This window comes from Chiloscyllium plagiosum, chromosome 22 (assembly GCF_004010195.1).
Source record: "Chiloscyllium plagiosum isolate BGI_BamShark_2017 chromosome 22, ASM401019v2, whole genome shotgun sequence".
Taxonomy (NCBI): Eukaryota; Metazoa; Chordata; class Chondrichthyes; order Orectolobiformes; family Hemiscylliidae; genus Chiloscyllium; species Chiloscyllium plagiosum.
Genome location: NC_057731.1, coordinates 26,265,341 through 26,287,054, shown reverse-complemented (window position 1 = coordinate 26,287,054; position 21,714 = coordinate 26,265,341). Strand labels below are relative to the sequence as shown.

The window sequence follows — 21,714 nt, the reverse complement described above, 5'->3', positions numbered from 1 at the left end:
CTGGTCTCCTTCCTATCGGAAAGATGTTGACAGGGTTCAGAAAAGATTTAGAAGGATGTTGCCAGGGTTAGAGGATTTGAGCTATAGGGAGAGGCTGAATAGGCTGGGACTGTTTTCCCTGGTGCGTCAGAGGTTGTGGGGGTTGACCTTATAGAGGTTTATAAAATCATGAGGGGCATGGATAGGATAAATAGGCAAAGTCTTTTCCCTGGGGTTGAGGAGTCCAGAACGAGAGGGCATAGCTTTAAGGTGAGAGGGGAAAGCTATAAAAGAGACCTAAGAGGCAACAATTTCACTCAGAGGGTGGTGCGTGTATGGAATGAGCTGCCAGAGGAAGTGGTGCAGGCTAGTACAATTGCAGCATTTAAAAGGCATCTGGATGGGAATATGAATGGGAATGTTTTGAAGGGATATGGGCCAGGTGCTGGCAGGTGGTACTAGATTGGATTGGGATGTCTGGTTGCCATCGATGAGTTGGACCGAAGGGCCTGTTTCTGTGCTGTACATCTCTATTACTGAGTGGAAGATCCCTTGTAAAAAAGACCTGTGTTTTCCTTGTGGCATACATGAGGAGGGCAGTGGGAAATAACTTCATCTATTTTTTTTCCCTCATCATTGCTCAATGTTCAAAATGGGCAGCCCTTATGAGACTGAAGAGGAAAGAGTAGAGGCATGGACAGAACTATGAGGCATAGAGTTAATATGCAGAGGACCTCAAGGTCCTTGGACTGATCGCCACCTTTGTAAAGTCCATCAGTTTACCAAAGCACAGGATTGATTTTTCACAGCCCATTATACAAAGCTCTTCTTCCATTACAGATCAGTTATATAATTGGAAGGTAGTAACTTTGCACTGAGTTTTAAAGACTGTTACTCTTTCTCTAATTCCCAATCACTTTAATATATCTTTATCCGAGCCTAGATTAGCTATTCTTGTATATGTTCATACAAGAGAAAATAATAATAATTTTCACGAGTAAATGTGAGCACACAGATTAATATTAATACTTGACCTTTTCACTCTTAATGCATTATTTGTTTACTGCAGTCTAAACCTATTTATAACTATCTGTAAGATTCAATTCCAGCATCAGGCAGCTGTCTGAGTGGAGTTTGCACATTCTCCCTGTGTCTGCTTGGGTTTCCTCTGGGTGCTCCAGTTTCCTCCCACAATCCAAAGATGTGCAGGTCAGGTGAGTTGGCCATGCTGAATTGCTCAGTGTTAGGTGCGTTAGTGAGGCTAAATATAGGGTAGGGGAATGGGTTTGCGTGGGTTTCTCTTTGGAGGGGCAGTGTGGACTTGTTGGGCCGAAGCGCCTGTTTCCACACTGTAGAGAATCTAATCTACTCTAATACATCAGTTTATAAAAGTAAAGAGCAGCAGATGCTGGATATCAGAAACAAAAGCAGAAATTGCTGCAAAACTTCAGCAGGTCACTAGCCAGGTCAGATCCTACAGAATTCACAAGAAGGGTCGCTGGACCTAAAACATGTAATACTGCTTTCTGTCCACAGATGCTGCCAGACCTGTTGAGTTTTTCCAGCAAGTTTTGTTACTGATACATTTTCTTGTCATTTGTAAAATGATAAGAAGCAACATTCTTAACTTTGTCAAAAGGAATTTAAAAATATTTAAATATGTTTTTTAAATTAAAACTATACTTTTTAAAAAATTAACACAGATTAATATTGGCAACATTGTTAAAGATCACAGTTATACTGCATAAGTGTTGGATAAAATTGCATCAGCAAAGATAAACTTATATGACTGTTAGTTCATGAAAAATACTATATGCTAATGAGTAGAATTGGAAAACCATAAAATGAAATAGCATTCAAAAAGATCATTCTTTAAATTTTGTGACTATTTTCGACAACAGAAATCTTCGTAACAAAAAACCAAAAGAACTGCTGATATCGGAAATCTGAAGAAAAAACAGAAATTGCTGGAAAATCTCAGCAGGTGTGGTGCATCTTTAGAGAGAAATCAAAGTGAACATTTCAGGCCCAGTGACCTTTCTTCAGGCTTGATGGTAGTTAAGAAAAAGATGGAATTTATGCAGAAGATAGAGTGGGGGAGGGGATAGAATCCAAAGAGAAGAAACACAGTCGGACAAAGAAGTGGATAAAAACCAGTCTAGAAGATGAATAATTGCTAGTGATAGTTAAGAACTGAAAATGATAAGGCCTTGTGTGTGGGGGTGGGGAAAGCATGAGGAATGGTGCTCAAGCTCCTGCACCCTCCATCTGCCCCTTCCCCACCCGATGATCATCCTGCTAATCTACCTGCTCAATTCGCTTTAGGTAACTATCATTGGATTGTAATTCCCTTTAAGTTAAGCTGTTTCTGACTCAACTTCTCACTCATGAACTGAATTTTAAATTCCATTATATTATAATCACTGGTAGCGGACGTTATACACCGGAGTAATTTATTAAACTTGTCTGATTACCCATTTCCAGATCTAAGATAGCATACTCCCTGGTTGTCGGCATGTTCTCTCTAAGTCTAGATTAGAGTGATACTGGAAAAGCACAGCAGGTCAGGCAGCATCCGAGGAGCAGGAAAATCACGTTTCAGGCAAAAGCCCTTCATCAGGAATAGAGGCAGGGTGCCTGCAGAGTGGAGAGAGGGTGGAGTGGAAAGGAAGATAGGCAGATAGGACAGGTCATGAGGGCAGTGCTGAGCTGGAAGGTTGGAGCTGCGGTGAGGTGAGAGGAGGGGAAATGAGGAAACTTGTGAAATCCACATTGGGGTGGAAGTGTTCCGAGGCGGAAGATGAGGCATTCTTTCTCCAGGCGTCGAGTGGTGAGGGAGCGATGGTGGAGGAGGCCCAGGGCCTGCACGTCCTCGGCAGAGTGGGAGGGGGAGTTGAAATGTTGGGCCACAGGGCGGTGGGATTGATTGGTGCGGGTGTCCTGGAGATGTTCCCTAAAGCACTCTGCTAGGAGGCGTCCAGTCTCCCCAATATAAAGGAGACTGCATCGGGATCAACGGATACAATAAATGATATTGGTGGATGTGCAGGTAAAACTTTGGATGTGGAAGGCTCCTTTGGGGCCTTGGATGGAGGTGAGGAAGGAGGTGTGGGCACAGGTTTTGCAATTCCTGCGGTGGCAGGGAAGGGTGCCAGGAAGGGAGGGTGTGTTAGCAAGCATGGACCTGACCAGGTAGTCACGGAACGAACGTCTTTGTGGAAATGGGTGGGGAGGGAAATATATCCCTGGTGGTTGGGTCCATTTGGAGGTGGTGGAAATGTCATCGGATGATGTGGTTTATGCAAAAGTTGGTAGGGTGGAAGGTGAGCACCAGGGGGATTCTGTCCTTGTTACGGTTGGAGGGGTGGGGTTTGAGGGCGGAGGGGAAGGATTTGGATGAGATGTATTGGAGGACATCTTTAACCACGTGTGAAGGGAAATTGCGGTCTCTAAAGAAGGAGGCCATCTGGTGTGTTCTGTGGTGGAACTGGTCCTCCTGGGAGCAGATCCGGCGGAGGAATTGGGAATACGGGATGGCATTTTTGCGGGAGGTAGGGTGGGAAGAGGTGTATTCCAGGTAACTGTGGGAGTCGGTGGGTTTGTAAAAATAAAATGTCAGTGTCAAGTCAGTCATCATTAATGGAGATGGAAAGGTCCAGGAAGGGGAGGGAGGTGTCAGAGATGGTCCAGGTGAATTTAAGGTCGGGGTGGGACGTGTTGGTGAAGTTGATGAATTGCTCAACCTCCTTGCGGGAGCACGAGGTGGCACCAATACAGTCATCAATGTAGCGAAGGAATGGGTGGGAAGTGGTGCTGGTGTAACTACGGAAGATGGATTGTTCTACTGAGCCAACTGAGAGATAGGCAGAGCTGGGGCTCAGACGGGTGCCCATGGCTACCCCCTTTGGTCTGGAGGAAGTGGGAGGATTTGAAGGAGAAATAGCTAAGGGTGAGGACTAGTTCAGCCAAATGAATGAGAGTGTCGTTGGAAAGGTACTGTTAGGGACTTTGGGAGAGGAAGGAACGGAGGGCTTGGAGGCCCTGGTCATGGCGGATGGAGGTGTAGAGGGATTGGATGTCCATGGTGAAGATGAGGCGTTGGGGGCCGGGAAAAGGGAAGTCTTGGAGGAGGTGGGTGGTGTTTTGAACGTATGTGGGGAGTTCCTGGACTAGGGGGCAATAGGACAATGCCAAGGTAGGTGGAGATATGTTTGGTGGGGCAGGAGCATGCTGAGACAATGGGTCGGCCAGGGTGGTCAGGCTTGTGGATCTTGGGAAGGAGGTAGAATCGAGCGGTGCAGGGTTCCTGGACTATGAGGTTGGAAGCTGTGGGTGAGAGAGATCCTGAGGTGATGAGGTTCTCTATGGTCTGGGAGATGACGGTTTGGTGATGGGGATGGGGTCATGGTCGAGGGGGCGTTAGGAGGAGGTGTCTTCGAGTTGGCGTCTGGCTTATGCGGCGTAGAGGTCAATGTGCCAAACTACCACTGCACCCCCCTGGACAGAACCCCCCAGTGCTCACCTTCCACCCTACCAACCTTCGCAATAACCACATCATCCGACAACATTTCCGCCACCTCCAAACAGACCCCACCACCAGGGATATATTTCCCTCCCCACACATTTCTGCTTTCCGCAAAGACCGTTCCCTCCGTGATTGCCTGGTCAGATCCACGTCCCCTAACAACCCACCGTCCCCTGCCAACGCAGGAATTGCAAAACCTGCGCCCACGCCTCCTCCCTCACCTCCATCCAAGGCCCCAAAGGAGCCTTCCACATCCATCAAAGTTTTACCTGCACATCCACCAATATCATTTATTGTATCCATTACTCCCGATGCGGTCTCCTCTACTTTGGGGAGACTGGACAGCTCCTTGCAGAGCCCTTTAGGGAACATCTCCGGGACACCCGCACCAATCAACCCCACCGCCTTGTGGCCCAACAATTCAACTCCCCCTCCCACTCTGCTGAGGACATGCTGGTCCTGGGCCGCCTCCACCACTGCTCCCTCACCACTCGACGCCTGGAGGAAGAACACCTCATCTTCCGCCTCGGAACACTTCAACCCCATGGCATCAATGTGGATTTCACCAGTTTCCTCATTTCCCCTTCCCCCACTTCACCCCAGCTCCAACCTTCCAGCTCACACTGCCCTCATGACCTGTCCTACCTGCCTATCTTCCTTTCCACCTATCCCCTCCACCCTCCTCTCTGACCTTTCACCTCCATCCCCACCCCCATTCACCTATTGTACTCTATGCTACTTTCTCCCTACCCCCACCCCGCTCTCATTTATGTCTCCACACTGCCGGCACCCTGCCTTTATTCCTGATGAAGGGCTTTTGCCTGAAACGTCGATTTTCCTGCTCCTCCGATGCTGCCTGACCTGCTGTGCTTTTCCAGTACCAATCTAGACTCTGATTTCCAGCATCTGCAGTCCTTGTTTTTACCTGTGTTCTCTCTAATGCTATTCCTGATGCACTCTCTGAATCTGTTGTCAAAGCAACTATTTGTTTAACCAAACCAAGATGATTAAAATCACCCATAATTACTGTTCTTTTTTTTTTGATATCTTATTTCCCTTGCTGTTTTTACCTCTGCCCAAATGAAAGCTACATCATCTGAGCCTAGAATGTCTCTCATAACTGTCCTCATTTCATCTCTTATTAACAGTGCTACACCACCACCTTTATCATCCTGTCCCTTTGGAAGGTTAAGTTCACAGTTTTTATTTCCTTGTAACCGTGCTTCTGTAACGGCTATGACATCACATTCATTTATCTCGATTTACTATGTTACTTGTTTTATCTGTCCTATTCTGCGTGCTTCATACATTAAGATACAAAGCTTTTAAGTTTGTTATTGAATTTCCCTACACTTCTGTGGTTCATTGGTGTGGTGTAACACTTGCAAACCCTGTCCTTTCGATTTATATTCTGGTGACAATCAGGCCCATCACTAACCTGGAACTCTACCTTCTCCTTTACCTTTTTACTTTAAAGCCCTATCTACAGATCTAGTTTATGATTCACCAGCACTCTGGTCCAAGCATTGGTTTCTGTAAGATCCCTACTCATTCCTCTGAACTCCAGCAAATATAATGCTAACCGATTCATCTTTTCCTTATGTATTCAGGCCAAACTTGGCTGTGCAAAAGAAAGATTTCATTGCTAACTTCAAAGATAATTTTGTGTTCAACATGTAATTCACCCACCCTGTCAAACACCACAGTGTAGCATAACAAATTAGAATAGAAAATCATTGAAAGTCAAAGCATTTTTGTGAATGAAGAATACAACTATTGAAGGATCATTACCACAGATTGCAACATTAATAGGTTGCATTATAAACAGTGCAAAGTTGATAATTTGATGAGACTGGGAATACTGTGCAGAAGAGAGTGAAGATGCTGCTGCTTCATAACATACAAACTAGGAACAGAAGTAAGCAACTCTGTCCCTCAAGCCTGGTCCTCCATTTAACTCGATCATGGTTGATCTCATCTTGGCGCCAACTCCCCTTTCCTGCCTGTTCTCCATAACCCTTCAACCCATTGCTAATTAAAAAGTCTTATTTCCTCTTTAAATTTATGTCATGTCCCAAAATTTGCTGTAATCTGAGGTAGTGAATTCCACAGAGAAGTAATTTCTCCTTTAAAACTGTTTTAAATCTGCTTCCCCTTATCTTAATACTATGACCTCTTGTTCTAGATTGCTGTACATCAGGAGATATTCTTTCTTTCAATTGTATCTCCTCTTGTTCTTCTAAACTCCAGACAGTATTGGCCTAAACTACTCGATCTGTCCTCATAAGACAAACCTCTCATCTTTGGAGTCAATCATGCGATTCTCCTCTGAACTGCCTCCAATGGAGTTGCATTCCCTCTCAAGTGCGGAGACCAAAACTGTACATAATACACCACGTGTGGTCCTCCAAATACGCTTATAGTGAAGCAACACTTTTCTACTTTTCTACTCTATTCCTTTCGTAATAAATACCAAAATTACATTTGCCTTCTTTATTACCTGCTGTACCTGCAAGCTGGTTTTCTGATATTCATGCATGAGGACACCCAGACCCCTCTGGACCAAAACACCCTAAAGTTTCGCTCCATTTGGATAACAAGTTGCCTTTCTATTCCTCCAACAAAAATGAATAACTTTACATTTATCCATGGCTAAACTTTACTCATTTACCTAACCCAACCATATCAATTTGTAAATGTCTTATTTCTTCATCTCAACTGATTGTAGTGTCACCTGTAAATTTGCTTTCCCTGTATCCAGATTATTAATATCACCTTTAAATAGTTGGGATTGGAGCATTGAACCCTGTCGCAGTCATCAAATCTTAAAGATGTACAGCATGGAAACAGGTACAACTTGTCCACACCAACCAGATATCCTAAATTATCTAGTCCCATTTACTAGCATTTAAATGTAATTGTACCAGCCTCTACCATCTCTGCCAGTGCATTCCATATACACACACCACCCTGTATGTGAAAATATTGCCTCTTAGGTCCTTTTTAAGTCTTTCCCCTCTCACCTTAAACTTATGCGCTCTAGTTTTAGATTCCCCTAACCTGGGGAAAAGACTTTGACTTTTAACCGTATCCATGCCCTTCATGATTTTATAAACTTTTGTAAGGTCACCCCACAGTTTACGACTCTCCAGAGAAAGTATCCTCCACTTATTCCGCCTCTCCCAGTAGCTCAGACCCTGGCAATATCCTTGCAGATCTATTCTGTACCCTTTCAAGTTTTGCAACATCTTTCCTATAGCAAGGAAACCAGATTGAACATAGTATTTCAAAAGTGGCCTCACCAATGTCCTGTATAGCAATAATATGACCTGCTGTTGTCGTCACTGTGTTTATGTGGTGAGCTGCTGGTCAATGATAACCCCAAGAATGTTGACAGTGGATTCAATGATGGTAATACCATTGAATGTCAATGGGTGGTGGTTAGAGTGTTTCTTATTGTTTATGGTCATTGTCTGGCATTTGTGTGGCACAAATGTTACTTGCCACTTGTTGACCCAAGCCTGGATATTGACCAGATCTTGTTGCATTTGAGCACAGACTGCTTCAGTATCTGAGGAGTCACGAAAGGTGCTGAACGGTCAATCATCAGTGTGAACATCCCCACTTCTGACCTTATGACAGAGGGAAGGTCATTGATGAAACAGCTGAAGATTGTTGGGCCAGGGCACTACCCTGAGGGACTCCTGCAGAGATTTCCTGGAGCTGAGATGATTGACCCTCCACAACCAGAATCATCCTTTGTGCCAGGTATGGCTCTAACCAGTGGAGTGTTTGCCCCCTGATGCCCATTGATTCCAGTTTTGCCAGGGCTCCTTGATGCCGTACTCTGTCAAATGCAGCTTTGATGTCAAGGGCTGTTGCTGTCATCTCACCTCTGGAATTCAGTTCTTTTGTCTATGTTTGAACCAAGGCTGTAATGAGATCAGGAGCTGAGTGACCCTGGCAAAACCCAAACTGGTTATCACTGAGCAGTTTGTTGCTGAGCAGGTGCTGCTTGATAGCACTGTTGACGACCCCTTTCATCACTTTACTGATGATGGAAAGTCGACTGATCGGGTGGTAATTGGCCAGGTTGGATTTGTCCTGCTTTTCGTGTACAGAACATACCTAGGCAATTTTCCACATTGTTGGGGAGATGTCAATGTTGTAATTTTACTGGAAGAGTTTAGTGAGGGGAGCAGCAAGTTCTGGAGTACATGTCTTCAGTACTACTGGTGGAATGTTATCAGGGCCCATTGCCTTTGCAGTATCCAGTGTGTCCAGCCATTTCTTGATGATATGTGGATAGAATCAAATTAGCTGGAGACTGGTATCTGTGATGCTGGGGACCACTGGAGGAGCCTGAGATGAATCATCTACTTGGCACTTGTGACTGAAGATTATTGCGAATGCATCAGCCTTATCTTTTGCACTGAATTGCTGGGCTTCTCCATCATTGAGGATGGGGATATTTGTGGAACCTCCTCCTCCAGTGAGTTGTTTAATTGTCCACCACCATTCATGACTGGATGTGGAAAGACTGCAGAGCTTAGGTCTGATCCATTGGTTGTGGGATCGCTTAGCTCTGTCTATTACTTGCTGTTTATGCTGTTTGGCATGCAGTAGTCCTGTTTGGTAGCTTCACCAGGTTGACACTCATTTTTAGGTATGCCTAATGCTGCTCCTGGCATGCCTTCCTGTACTGTCCATTGAACCAGAGTTGATTCCCTGACTTCATGGTAATGTTTGAGTGGGGGAATATGCCAGGCTATGAGTTTGCAGATTGTGCTGGAATACAGTTCTGCTGCTGTTGATGAATCCGAGCATGCTGATACTTTAAATGTACTGTTATTTCTTAGAATCATAGAGTTGTACAGCATGGAAACCGACCCTTAGGTTCAACGCATCCACGTCAACCAGATATCCTGATCTAATCTAGTCCCATTTGCCAATACTTGGTCCATTTCCCTTGAAACCTTTTCTATTTATATACCCATCCAGATATGTTTTAAAAGTTGCAATTGTACCAGCCTCCACTAATTCCTCTGGCAGCTCATTCCACACACACACCAACCTCTGTGAAAAAGTTGCCCCTTAGGTCCTTTTTAAATCTTTCCCCTCTCCTCTTAACCTATTCCCTCTATTCTGGACACCCCTACCTCAGGGAGAGGTCCTAATCTTTTTACCCTATTCATATCACTAATGATTTTATAAACCTCTATAAGTTCACCCCTCAGCCTCCAGGGAAAACAGCCCCAGCCTATTCAGTCTGTCCTTAGAGCTCAACCCTGACAACATTCTTGTTCGTCTTTTCTGAACCTCTTCAAGTTTCACAATGTCTTTCCAGTAGGAGAAAGACCAATATTGCACACACTATTCCAAAAGTGGCCTAACCAATGTCCTATACAACTACAACATGGCCTTTCAATCCTACACTCGATGCTGTGACCAAGCATACCAAACGCCACCTTCACTATCCTATCTACCTGTGACTCCACTTCCAAGGCACTATGAACCTGCCCTCCAGGTTCTGTTTGTTCAGCAACACTCCCCAGGATATTACCATTACGTGTATACGTTCTGCCCTGATTTGCCATTCCAAAATGCAGAACCTCACATTTATCTGAATTAAAGTCCATCTGCCACTCCTCGGCCCAGTGCCCCATCTGATCAAAATCCCATTCTACTCTGAGGTAACCTCCTTCGCTGTCCACTACACCTCCAATTTTGGTGTCATCTGCAAGCTTACTAACCATACCAATGATGAAAAGCAGTGGACCCAGCACTGATCCTTGTGGCACATCAGTGGTCACAGGTCTCCAGTCTGAAAGGCAACCCTCCACCACCAGTTTCTGTCTTCTACCTTCAAGCTAGTTCTGTATCCAAATGGGTGGATCTCCCTGTCTTCCATGTGATCTAACGTTGCCAACCAGTCTACCTTGAGGAACCTTGTTGAATGCCTTGCTGAAGTCCATATAGATCACATCCACCGCTCTGACCTCATCAATCCTCTTTATTACTTCTTCAAAAAACTCAATCAAATAATTGAGACATGATTTTCCATGCCATGTTGACTACTTCTAATCAGTCCTCGCCTTTCCAAATAAATCCTGTCCCTCAAGATTCCCTCCAACAACTTGCCCACCACTGATGTCAGACTCACTCGTCCATGGCTTTTTCTTATCACCTTTCTTAATAGTGGCACTATGTTAGCCAACCTCCAGTCTTCCAGCACCTTGTCTGTGACTATTGATGATACAAGTATCTCAGCAAGGGACCCAGCAATGCTTTCCCTAGCTTCCCACAGAGTTCTGGGTTCATCTGATCAGGTCCCGGGGATTTATACACCATTATGCATTTTAAGACATCCAGCACTTCCTCGTCAGTAATATGGACATTTTTCAATATGTCATCATCTATTTCCCCACATTTGTATGTTCCATATCCTTCTCTACAGTAAACACTGATGCAAAATACTTGTTTAGTATCTCCTGCAGTTCCACACATAGGCTGTCTTGCTGACCTTTGAGGAACCCTATTCGCTCCCTAGTTACCCTTTTGTCCTTAATGTATTTATAAAATCCCTTTGGATTCTCCTTAAACCTATTTGTCAAAGCTCTTTTTGCCCTCTTTATTTCCCTCTTAAGTATACTCCTACAGCCTTTATGATTTGGAGATGCCGGTGTTGGACTGGGGTGTATAAAGTTAAAAATCTCACAACCAGGTTATAGTCCAACAGGTTTAATTGGAATTGCTAGCTTTCAGAGCGCTGCTCCTTCATCAGGCTGATTTCTTGCCTAATACCGTCAAAATTGGCTTTCCTCCAATTTAGAACTTCAACTTTTAGATCAGGTCTATCCTTTTCCATCACTATTTATTTAAAACTAATAGAATTATGGTCGCTGGCCCTAAAGTGCTCCCCCACTGACACCTCTGTCACCTGCCCTGCCTTAATTCCCAAGAGTAGGTCAAGTTTTGCACTTTTTCCCGTAGATATATCCACATACTGAATCAGAAGATTTTCTTGTACACACTTAACAAATTGCTCTCCATCTAAGCCCTTATTACTGTGGCAGTCTCAGTCTATACTTGGAAGGTTAAACCCCCCACCATACCCTCCCTATTATCCTTACAGATAACTGAGGTCTCTTAGAAATTAGTTTCTAAATTTCCCTCTGACCGTTAAGGGGTCTGTGATACAATCCTGTTAAGGTCATCGTCCTTTTCTTATTTCTCAGTTCCATGCAAATAACTTCTCTAGATGTATTGCCAGCAATGTCCTCCCTAAGTACAGCAGTATTGTTAATCCTTATCAAAAGTGCCACTCCCCCTCCTCTCTTGCTTCCCCAAACTCCTCTCCCCGCCACCGCCGCTCTCTTCTATCCTTCCCATAGCATTTGTATCCTGGAACATTAATAAATGGATTTTACCAATTTCCCAATGACATGTTAAATAAATTGGTCTATAGATCCCTACTTTCTGCTCCCACCTTTTCTGAATAACCATGTTATTTTAGCATTTTTTCCAATCCATAGGTTGACCACTTGCTGATTAAAATATTGTATCTACAAATGAGGTTTGAATTTACTCGGCTTAGAATGAGGGGAACATTTTCCGCTTCACTTGTCTTACACAAGAAATAATTGTTTATGTAGCTCAATAATATCATGCAATCCTTCATAATAAAGACATCAACTTACTCCCTGCAACCCTCAATCATTTAGATTGCTCTCAAATATACCCTATCAATACCTGCAGTAACCATTTTTGATTGTGTGATAACAAACTAAGCAAAATTTCAAGTGAGGTCACACAAATGACTTAAAAAGTGGCAGGATTCCCTCATTATCTCTCTTCAACATTGACTTTGAAAGCTATGCCAACCACACTGCCACAGATTATTTGCAATCTCGGATATTCTCTATACCAGATAATTTTCAAGTTCTTAATTAAGAAGAGTTGGTCACGCTTTGATTTTAGCTCATGATTGGTAAAAAGTGCAGAGAAAGTGGTAATTCATGTTAGAAATCATGATTTTTCCCACTGCTTTTAGTTGGTCGTTCAGTCCGCTAAGAGGTAGAGAGAATCCGAAAATGGTGACAATGTCAGTTTATAGAGTGCCTATGTCCTCCCGTTTCCATGGTATTTGACCTGTGGTGGTGAAGATGGAGAATATTCTTCCCACCTAATGGCCAATTGTGGTGTTTAAATGAGTAATTAAGGGTTCCTTGTTGCTTAGATGGTAAAGGCTAACACAATGGGACATGGCTCTAAATTGAGGGGTGATAGAGTTAGAACAGATATTAGGGGTAGTTTCTTCACTCAGAGTCATAGGGGTGTGAAACGGCCTGCCTGTAACAGTAATAGATTCGTCGACATTAAGGGCATTTAAATGGGCATTGGAGATTCATATGGATAATAATGGAACGATGTAGGTTAGATGGGCATCAGATTATTTTCACAGGTCGGTGCCACATCAAGGGCCGAAAGGCTTGTATTGTGCTGTTATGTTCTATGCTGTTTCCATTTTATCAGGGGTGGGTGTGTTCTCCACCATATTGGAAAGACCACTTGGTGAACCCAGGAATTCTTCACAATCACATATTCTGTGGCCCATAGAGGAGCTTTCAGATAACAATGGATGCCCTCACTGCTATATTCCATTATCTTCAAACACCCTTACTAGGATCTGCTTGACTAGCTTTAATGATCCCAGACTCCACTTTTTCGATGTGGCGCTAAAGAGTTCCAGTTGTCTGGAAGATCTTGAAGGTTGACTTCTGTAGTTTTGAAAGGACAGGAGCCCAGCGGCAATTAATTGTATGCTAGATTGGCCTAAAATGTGATTGGGTGGTGGTCAAAAAATGGCCTGTGCGAAGTTGCCCCTGTGTCTTCAGCCCATTGATGGGAACCCTAACACCCTGACTGAATTCAGTCATTGTTTAACTCAGTCTGGAGTTACACATTTGTTTGTTTCTGCTGTGCAGACTTTCATTGAGTCTTGGGTACTGTGCGTCATTACGTGTATGGCGTATGCATCGTTCTGTAATGATAGTACTAAAGAAATCCATGAGGATCAAACCCATTGAGCTATCTGCCTGGTGGATCATAAGTCTGGAGTGAATCTCAATTAAATCTGCAAGGTGCCACTTAAAGTAGCTATATGAACCAATTTTTTTCCTTGAGTCTCTTATGGCTCAAAGCCTGTACTATTAAATGTGCTACTGATGGGATAACATGCAAAGGATTAACAGTACCTTTTTTATTAACATACCTATTACAACCTAGGGTAGCCAGATGATATTTCTATCTCATTCAAAATGCGGTAAATACCACACTGTCTGGTTGTTACATTAAACAACAACAAGTTTTATTTACAAATTAGGTTGTTACAGTAGCATAAAAAATAACAAATAATGAGATTGATTGAATTTATGAAGCGCAAAATTAATTTTGGCAGAATTTTGAGAGCCTTTTGGCACCAAGTCTTTCAGTTTACAGTGCACTGATTCCTTGTGGGTGAGAAGACATTTCTACAAATTGCACAGCACTGAAGTACAGAAATGATGGATGTTGTCATCAGGGCAAGTTTTAGCCACATGAATTTGGCTGTTTTTAAAAAAGATGTGTCATTCCACCATCGACTGTTACTCTGCACTGGCCACTGCAGGGGAGAACTCAAGGTTCACCAGGTGCACTCCTCCTACTGCAGAGGACTCATCCACCACTGATAAAATGTCATCAAGGGCAGAAAGCTCTTAATTAGCCACTTAAGTAGTACAGTTGGTCTCTGAGTGTGATGATCTTCCTCACTTACTATGTCAACCGTAAAATGCTGCTGTGGGGAGGACATGGACAGCTATAAACCCTGCCTTCCCTTACCATTTTGTAGGGCTCAAGATAATATGTGTAGCTTAAAATGCACATAGTTCCTCGAAAAACCATATACACTGCATCAGGTTGGTACTGCTAACATGATCCTATTCCAAACTGAAAATGTGAATCCACAAAATCTTATTATCAGCTTTGTATCATTGAATTGAATTATTGTCACACGTATTGAAATGTGTAAAATGAAAAGTTTTCAAGTCGCCATTTGCAGTGCCATCTTAGGTACAAGATACTGAGATATAGATTCTTCAGTAAAAGTTCTTCAGAGGAAAAAAAATTAGAAAAATAAAGAATTACAAAGTCCAGCATTGCAGATCATAGGATTAGAAAATAGTGAAATATAAAGTTCAGAACAACGTTTCTTATATCTCCTGATACATTTAAAAAGTGTCCCACTTTTAAAGGACAATTGAACCAGTACAGATGGATGTTAAATTAGATTAGATTCCCTACAGTATGAAAACAGGCCCTTTAGCCCAACAAGTCCAGGTTGACCCTCCGAAGAGTGACTCACCCAGATCTATTCCCCTACCCTATATTTGCCCCTAACCTGACAATTTAGCATGGCCAATACACCTGAGCTGCATATCTTTGGATTGTGGGAGGAAACCAGAGCACCCGGACGAAACCCATACAAACATGGGGAGCATGTGCAAACTCCACACAGACAGTCGCCCAAGGTGGAAAACGATCCCTGGCGCTGTGAGGCGGTAGTGCTAATCACTGAGCCACTATGCTGCCCCATTACTTTTAAAGATGTTCATCCTCCACAGGTAGACCTACCACCCAGCTATGCCCTCGTTTTCTGATCTGATGTTAGCTTGGAATGGTACTTACTAATTCTGTGACATTTTAGTACTCTTGTTGGTTTTTTCCTCCACATTGCTGTCAAAGAACAGAATACCTGTGCATCGGTATGGAAGATGACCAACTACTTCCCAGGGTTTGAATATCTTGCATGACTTTTCTTCACTATATTGATTTTATACATTTTCCCATTGAAACAGCCCTCCACTTTTAAAATAATGGCCTTCCAACAATGCCAACATCCCATGAAAGAATTGAAACATAAACTTCATCGATATTTGGGAAGTTTGTATGACTGTTACCAGATACTAGAATCCTAAAGCATAGTGACCTTAGCTTGTTTGCATTGAGTTTGTAGCTGTGTCTTGTATACAGGGATTCAGATATATTTAAAGAACATAAAAAGAACAATTAAAGTGAAGTAACCTTTGTTATGTTTGTGATATTTAAAGCTATGATGCCATTTTTTTGCGCCATAACCAGAAACCTGCATATTTAAGATGATGTGGACCATTAAAAATGCGTTTTTTATTTCAAGTCACTTACCTATAAATGATGCACGCACTGTTTCGACAGGTGTCACAGTTTGCAGTATCCTGTCCTGTTCGATAGGAAAGTCTGTGAAGAGAAGGGTGCATGTTATATACTAAAAGGACATTAATTAGTTTTGAGGCAAGAATTAAAATGTAACAGAAATGTTTACATTTTATTTATTGATTTCCAGTTAATATTGAAATATTAAATTACCACTCGTTAATATTATTTATCAATGTTTTAATTTTAAGTTCTAGTTTTAAACTGACTAATCAAAATTATCCCTTCAATTTTTGGAACAGAAAAATAACCTTTTATTTGTTTTTTTTTAAATAATGATTTAATTTCTTTTTCATGCTACAGATAAGGTAAAGTATGTTTAAGACTATTGCAGACAGCATCCTTTTGACTCGTATGAAATTATTTGTCAGAATGGTTGTAACTTTTTTAAATATTAAAATTTATGTCGACGCAGTAATAGAATAAAGGATCAGTATTCGCATTCACGTACAGAATGTAACGAGTTCTGTTCTCTTAAGATTAATGTTGGAATGTGTATAACATTGAAGAATGTGTCTTTTTCATTTTGCACAGCGGTAAATGGCCAAATGTACTCAGATGTTTGGGTTTGGAGTCTAGCCATGTTTCATTTCTTTCCATTGGGTATGATATTTGCTCAGGAGGGATGTATTCTTGTTCTAAGTTATAACTTCCTATCTTTGTCACAATGCTATATTAGATAAGAAATGATTTTTTTTTAATTCATCTTTGCCTTAGTAAGCAGTTTACAATTGCAGTAAAGATTTTTGATCTCACTGATGCTACATCTGATGCATTTATTTAGGCTGTTTAGAGAACCAATTAAATGCCTTCATTTAACAAGTAGGCCACTGTTGTTTACCAATATAGGGAAGCAGCAATGATATGCTTGTCTTTCCTATAGTTGGCCATTTTGTTGGATATAGATGTTTGTAAAAGAAGTTCTTTCATTTTTATTTTAAAATGAATTTTGTTGCCACCTCCAACCGCAATGCATTCGTCAAGTGCTTTCAGAATTTTCAGATTTTATCTTCAGTGAAGCATTGCTAGAATTTTAGCTATCTAAGTAATCGTACAAAATTAAATGTGGTCACGAAAAGCCATCATTCTAAATTGAGACTTTTGATGCCCTTTGGCCTGAATAAGTAATAACAACAACAACAAAAATAGTAACAACAACAGATCAGGAAGTAAGAGTCTAATAGAGACCATGAAACCATTTTCATTTGTCAGGAAATGCATCTGGGTGACTCGTGTTGACCTGACCTGGTCGGGCCTACATGTGACTCCAGACCCACAGTAATGTGGTTGACTCTTAACTGCTGTGTAGTCAATTAGGAATGGGCAATAAACACTGGCCTAGCTGGCAATACCTATATCCCACAAGTGAATCAAATAAAGTATCTGTGCAACGTACCTTATTGATGACATATATGATCTCTGTTTTCTTTCAAAAATAATATTTTGAGAGTTATTAATATAATGTCTGAGACAAGGCAGTGAGATTAAAATGTCAACCATTAGGGTGAATTGATGTGTATTCTCTGAGATTTTTGGGTAGGTATTTTAGTATTTAACTTTCATAAGGCATGGACTATGAGACTCTAGTAAAATACAGAGGAAGATATCTACTCTCTCCTCCAGCAATTGCAAGATGCTCGGAATTTAGCTAACTTGTAGAAAGATGCTACTCATTTAGCTCCCACCCTATTACAAATTCAAATCCATTGTGGCTTTGAATCAGTAGGTTCACTAATTACTGATCTAAAAATCTTTTTTCTGTGGGAATTGTCAATATTAATTTGCACAGTAGTGTAATTCAGAAGTGCAATCTCTTTGTTTTTTTACCTTTTCTCACACTGAGTTTGTTATTTCAACTTTTATGTACATACCTATATTTGTGTGTTTATAATAGTGATAATTTTCTATTCCTATTTAATCTTAAATGTTCATTTGATTTAGACTGGATCTTGTTTCATCTCCCACCTTATGTCAGCAGGACTGTCTAAGACTTATGACCAACAGGATAAGAAAGGAGACTAATCAACTGCTAGGAGATCATATTTGCTTCACTTGGCAAATCCCAGGGCTCTTTATGGAGGGACACAGTCATATAGGCGCCAATTTTTATATATTGTGATGTCTGAAAAATTGACCCAGCGTAGTTATAATACAGAAGAAGGGCTTTTGGCCAGCTTCAAGTCGGGCAATACAGTCTGTCCCAATATCCAACTCTATCCCTGTCTATGTAAGGAAAAATGTATTTGAAAAAAAGCGTATAATTGAGCAGTTTTTTTGACATATTAAAATCTCGTGTTCTGTTGGCTGTAACACAGTTTTATTTTTGAACTATTGCATGTTTGTATGTAAAAAGCAAGAAGTGTGCTTTTTATTTTCTGTTAATGGAGCCTAAAAATTAAAGGATGAGAAAGTCACAATTTTTTCAAGCAAAGAGCAGGGGTACGAACTTAATTCTATATGTCAGAACTTTGAAGTTATTTTCTGTTCTCTATAGCACAGGGATTTCTGTTGCTGGAAATTGAAAACCATTTCCCCAAAGAAATAGTAATATTATAAGCAATGTTGCATTTGCAATTTGTAGTGTCCCTCAGGCTGCAGTGAAACTTAAAGATTTAAGAAATATTGAAAATCGCTAACAGCGTTTGATGGCTGTTATGTGCATTCTTAAAGAAACATTTGTATTCTCCTATAATGTTGTTGTTGTGGAAATAGTTCTCAATATAATGACATCCCGAAGTCTTCTAATAATGAAAATCTTGGTAGTGAGTGTTGTTTTTCTGGTAGAAGTTCATTCCACTGCAAAAAAGGCTATAAAGCTTTTGCACTAAGTGTTTTGTATTATAAATTAAGGTCTTTTAGATTTTTCATACAAGTTATAGGATTGAGAATTGTGTGTAATCAGGAGAATGCAACACTTTTTCAGTATTTGTTTCATATGTATGCCCAAGTTATTTTAACTTGATTTTTTAGAGTTGTCGAAAATGGCAGTGAACTTGACAATTCTTATGTCCTAAATTGCAAGTAATGCTTCTGAACAGTTACAAATACAGTTAGATGTTCTACCTAGTTCATATTGTGGGCGTACATTGTTGTTGATCTAATTAAATATTTTGCTCTCTTGTCTCCCCTCTCTAAAACAAGACATGATTTTTATTATTAAGATCACATTTCATCTATACTGCAATGCAGGATCAGATTCAGCAGGCTTTTCATTACCAAAGTAATGTTAGTGTGCAGCAAACAATCCTAAGTCTTGCTAATAGTTAAATTTTGAACTCAGTTTGAACAATGCTTTTGCTTAAGTTCATTCTTAGCATGTAGCCGTTTTGAAGGTCCACCTCTCATCATGGAGCTTTAAATTTAAATGCTGGGGGTACTTGAAAAGTCACCGTAAACATGTCAGATTGTCTGTAAAAGCCAACTTTCTGGAATATTGTGATTGCGCCCTCATCACATTATTGACAGTGATTGAAGAAGTCACACCATTACCTTCTCAGGGCAACTAAGTGAGGATAATAAATGCGAGACTTGCTACATGACCATATCTCTGAATGAATTATAATAAACTTTTTCTCTAATTTAAAATCTTGAACACTTATCACTGATGTTGCATCCTTAAAAATGGGTGAATCTAGGCTGAGCGGGATGTTAAATTGTTAACAATTTTAAACCCAGTTTGAATCAACCGACTTCCAATTGTAATGGAGGCAAGAAGAGGAGCAACCAACCAACTCCCAAAAGGCAGAAGCTGGGTGATGCAAATTTAATCTCCGTTTTAAAGTTAACCCTGGCAGGCTAAAGGGAGGCAGGGTATTCTAAATCAAATGTCTTTCCATGGACCTGTTAATCCAACTTAGCTGTGTCCTCTGCCTCCTACCACCATCTGCCTCTCTCAGCAGTGATTATGGTAAAAAAAAGTTCCTCCTTGTTTGCAACCCATTATTTTGCATGTTCATTAGTTGACATAGAACAAAGACTGCTTGGTATCTTCTTGGCTGCTGCATGGTAACACATGTGCACAGCTTAGTGGAAATGTATCATTTCCCTTTATTCTAAGTCACAGTTTCATCTTTCCCACCCACCATACAGGATTTTCCTGACCTTCCACTTTCCGTCTACTGTTTTCACTAGCTGCAGTCTCCTATCTCACCTTACTTTTTTGGACTTCTGTATTTCCCAGCTGAGGCCTGATGCTATTAAGCTTGATGGGACAATTTTCCTTCAAGCCCTATCAGGTTATCTGACCCAAAAATAGCAACCCATCTGCTCCCTCTCTGTCTTTGAACTGGTCTCACAGCTTTTAATTACCAATAGTGTATTTGAAAAAAAGATTGTGTAGAAGGCTGATAGTAATTTACTTACAATTTAAACTCTTAAAGGGAGCAAAAATGCATGGTAGCATTAAGGGCTTGAGTGAATATCATGTATCACCTTATTGGAAAAGCAGTTTACACCAGAGCTAAGCACACAAAACCGCCACTGTTTTTATTGGATGATGTTCACATAGGCATCGGTTTAATCCTTTACAATAAGTTAAATATATTTCAATAGAGTCTGGCTTTTGTACATTGCAAAACATTATTTTCATTTGGTTGTTGAACCATTTGAATGCTTCATTCCAAATATTTTCTTGAATTAGATATTTATAATTTTAAACATTCAAGCTGGAAACTTGTTTGTTTGAAAAAAAGTCAATGTTACTGTTCACACCAAAATAATTACTGTCTTTATTGAATAATCAATCATGATGTCGTGAGAAGAATACACGCAAGACTGGAAATTAATATATGTAAGGGTTAAAATACTGCAAAAATATTATTACATGGTTGTATTAATTGCTTGTCCGCTAATAAAAAGTAGCAGTAATATCTGACCCGTAATCTGATTTCCTTGAATAAGACATTTATGTAAAATTATTGATTATTATTAAAATATGAATTTCACAACTCTGAGAAATAACACCAGTGTTTACTAATGTATATCTGTTCTAATTTCTGTTTCATGAACATTTTTCTTCACAGCTCACATCTATCAAATGTGCCTCTTGGTTAATACAATCCTACAGTATTCTGACAACAAAGCATATTTTCAAATTTTTTACGCTGTTGCAATATTAAACTTTATTCAAAATAGCTTCAACATTTTTTTTTCTGTCTAGTTTAAGTTTTAATTGACCTTGGCTTTTCTTATTTTTTAACTTCTGTTCAGGACTTCTAATTTGTCAGATTTTAATTTTCATGAATTTAAGTTACATCTGGTGGAATCAGTTGGTATTATTTAAAGATAATATATAAATTTCCCACTTAAAATAAAAAATAAAACAATTATTCATGATTTTGAGAACTTGAAGTTTAATCCACGGACGATTTTTAATTTGTTTTTTAAGTAAGTCATTGAAAGATAGGTTTACAAATTATAATGCTTAAAAAGATGTTTATCACCAACTCCTCCTAGTGGAACATTGTTCAACCATGTACATAAGACATGGTGACTTGATATGCTTACTGTTGATGCTTTTCGTAATGGACAGAGGTGAAGTACTACTTGCATGAAACAAAGAAAGCAGCTTGCTTATCTCTCAAAACTGCAGAATACAGATTTTGTTGATCTTGCTTTTAGTGGGAGAGAAATCCAAACTGTAATGTTGTGAACAAAAAAGAGCTGTAATTACTTTACAAAATGCACTGTAACAGATTTTCTTTAATTTAAGAAAGCAGTGTGGTGAAACCTAACTAACATGTTTAATATTCTTTGATCATGCTATGACGTGACTCTCCAGTTGTATGATTTGATAATCCTGTAGGAGATCGTCTAATGTGGCTGGAGTATGAATCTAATGCGAGGCATAGCCGTAGCTCGTATCTTCCTAACTGGTCCAGGGCTGCCTGGGCATGTTGAAATGCAAATTCTCCCTCCTC

General features: G+C 40.6%; 1 protein-coding gene and 1 long non-coding RNA gene across 2 annotated transcripts in view; one reads left to right on the top strand and one right to left on the bottom strand.

Annotated features, from left to right (window-relative positions):
- dock1 (dedicator of cytokinesis 1) overlaps window positions 1-21,714 on the top strand; it is a 575,757-nt gene that overhangs the window by 254,109 nt on the left and 299,934 nt on the right. The window lies entirely within an intron of this gene.
- LOC122561138 overlaps window positions 1-21,714 on the bottom strand; it is a 52,496-nt gene that overhangs the window by 22,009 nt on the left and 8,773 nt on the right. Inside the window, exon 2 of the long non-coding RNA XR_006314931.1 lies at window positions 15,749-15,820. This is a non-coding gene — a long non-coding RNA (uncharacterized LOC122561138). The remainder of the gene's footprint in view (window positions 1-15,748; window positions 15,821-21,714) is intronic.